The sequence below is a fragment of the Octopus bimaculoides genome, chromosome 24 (assembly GCF_001194135.2).
Source record: "Octopus bimaculoides isolate UCB-OBI-ISO-001 chromosome 24, ASM119413v2, whole genome shotgun sequence".
In the NCBI taxonomy this organism is placed as follows: Eukaryota; Metazoa; Mollusca; class Cephalopoda; order Octopoda; family Octopodidae; genus Octopus; species Octopus bimaculoides.
Window position 1 is genome coordinate 10253565 of NC_069004.1, and position 3128 is coordinate 10256692.

Sequence of the window (3128 nt, forward strand, 5' to 3'; positions counted from 1 at the left end):
ATATATATATATATAGTCAGTAGTTCATATATCTGAACAGAAAAGCACACTCTAAAACATAAGAGCAGTAACATATTTTTTTAGTAAGGTAAATGTTATGGTCTACCATAGAGTGACCAATGGTTTCATGCCTATAAAGTACTTAGAAGTATAAGCAACTTGTCAGACTCCAATGGCTAAAGGCACATATGTTTATATTTATATAAGAATACACACACACTTGCAGACACAGACAGGCAAACATACATACAAATGTTAACAAATAGAGAAACATATCCACACACAGAGGAATATGTATAGCGCAACATGTACACACACACACACATGCACACACGCACCTAGCACTGTGCAACTCCTGGCTGATGTTGTCCTCAATTTCCAAGACAGCAAGACATTATTTGAAAGGAGTCTGCCTATTAAAGGAACATCTAGATAAAATGACTCAATTGATTCTTAATACCCATTTCTTAAGTGAGAGCTTTTTAAGTAATAAACAAATTCATGTAGAAAGAATATTAGAAATGGTACTTCCCAATCATAACCACTGCTATGATTATTCTAAAATTATCAAAATGTCGTTAGTCCTTAAAATTGTCAGTCGTTTTACCATGGAGTCTGATTGAGTAATCTAATTAGACAATACGACAATACATTACATTATTTTAAAAATTAACCAGATTCATAGCTATCTGTTAGGTGACTATTTTCATTAGCTGTGTTGTGCTAAAATATGCAAGAAATTAACTAAATTAGTAACATTAATTGTAAGAATGAATTAATTTCAAAAGTTTTCAGATGAAAGAGTAACAAAGAGATTGTGAATAAAGAATGCAAAATGACCAAAACCTTAATGAACAAACAAACGAAGCATTTATGCACACATTAACGAAGCATGTTGCAATGATTAAACTTTTAAAGCAATCATTAGGAATGTTTAACATTCATTTTTGTGCAATTAATTACGATGCTATTATTTTCACTATTTTAAAAGAAATATCGTTGAAGTAGGAGATCAATAAGTATGGGATCATTAAGCAAGACATTGCTATAATTTGAACATGTTAAGCAAACAAGCAGAATGACCCACCACCACCCCACTAACTTACCCCCTTCCACCTTAGCTCATGTGTGTCATAATCAAAAACACAAGAAGGGGTTTGTGGAAGATAAGTTAGTTTGGTTTACTCATAAATAGAACACGATCAAGCTTTCACTATCAAGTGAAACTTAAATTTATATAGACTAGCTTTCTATCCCAAGAAAAAGTTATCTCTCATCTGCTAAATGTTACAAAAATTGGAGAGGAGCACTGATCCTAAAAGTTCAGGAGAGTGTAGTGAGTGCTTTTACGTGCCACCAGCACAAGGGCCAGTCATGCGGTACTGGCAACGGCCATGCTCAAAATGGTGTTTTTTACATGCCACCTGTACAGGAGCCAGTCCAGTGGCATTGGCAACGACCTCACTCAGATAATTTTCTAACGTACCACCGGCACAAGTGCCAGTAAGGCGATGCTGGTAGTAAGGCGACACTGACATGTGCAATAGATATCTGTCATGTGCCTCAAATATCTGTCATGTACCACAGATATTTGTGATGTACTACAGATATCTGTTAGCAGACTTTGGGCTAAATTTTATCATTTGATTTGTGTCTTAGCCATAAGCAGATCATTGTTAATTCTGACTGCATGCCATCATAAGACTCAAAAGAGACAATCATAGGGAATTTCGTTGAAACTTCCTTATTGGCTCACATTGTTGCAGTGTTTAATATAATTGTTAAGGGGCATTAAGGTGGGATTTACCAACTACAATAAACAGGGGTTAAGTGAAGATACCAATACACAAGTCCTCCAATTAGTTCATGTGATCCCTATTTCAAAGATGAAAAAGGGGTTTGTTAACAAAAGATTTGTTGTCTCCAATGTAGGGGGTCAAGTGACTGTGTAGAATGGAGCTCTTTCATTGGTTGATTATAAGATCCCCATTTTCAAGATGAAATACAATTGTTCAGAGAAGACAGGTTTGGCAGTTGTACAGAGTCGGTAGAGCGATTGTTACATAGAGGTGTCTTCTCTCCCCCGACTCCACTCTGCTCTCAGTGCCTTTGTCAGCTGCTGATATATAACATGTGATGTAGCCTTTGGCAACTTTATGACATAATTAAACTCGTTAGTAATTTTTAGTGATGCTGTAACCAAGGCAACAGAAAATTTCAATATGAAGCTATATAATAAGACTGCGATTCAAAGTCAGAGTTACATCAGACAATTTTATGAGAGGAAGAAGAAAATAACAACGAAATAGATTGCAAAAAAAAAAAAAAATTTTTTTTTTTTAAATCCGAAAAGAATGAAAAAAAAATAAAACAAAGATCAATAGAATTGGAAAAGCTGAAAGAGAAATAATTCCCCGTGTTTCTATGGCAACAAAGACTTTGTTGCATGTGAAGTGAGGGTTGTGCAGTGATTTTCCTCAGCAATGATAGCCATCTCTGCATCTATTAACATATAAAATATAATTTGATTTTATAAGACTAGTGTGTGTGTGTGTGTGTGTGTGTGTGTGTGTGTGCGTGGGCATATGTGTATAGGCATGCGTATGTATGTATGGGTACGTATGTGTGTGTATATGTGCATGTGTGTGTAAATGTATGGGTGTGTACGCAAGGGTGTGCATGTATGTGCATACGTATGTGTGTATGTATATATGTGTGTGTGGTGCTTGCATGTGTGTGTGTGTGTGTGTGTGTTTACATATATGCATGTCTGACCATGTACAAATGTGTGGGTATGTTTCTATGTGTGAGTCTTTGTGTGTACATGTTAGTGTAGAATTGTTATGTGTACGCATGTGTTTGAGAGTATATGCGCATGTGTGTGCATCTGCCTGAATATGTGTGTGTGTGCATGTGTGTGTTTAAGTGTGATTAGAACCTCAAGAGAAGAAACCCAACACACACACACACACACACACACACCTACCCAGTCCACCTCCAGGCCTACCCATCAGTCAGTTCCAGTATGGTTCAGTGAAGTGTGACCAAAGTAACAAAAATTAATAACATACAACACAATATCTCTCCAAGAATCATTAATGGTAAATTTACTTTCTTTTACCTCCTCT

The 3128-nt window shown here is 36.1% G+C and overlaps 1 protein-coding gene across 2 annotated transcripts in view; it reads left to right on the plus strand.

The window, feature by feature from the left end:
• Positions 1–3128, plus strand: part of LOC128250669 (myb-like protein A) — a 39005-nt gene that overhangs the window by 32401 nt on the left and 3476 nt on the right. The window lies entirely within an intron of this gene.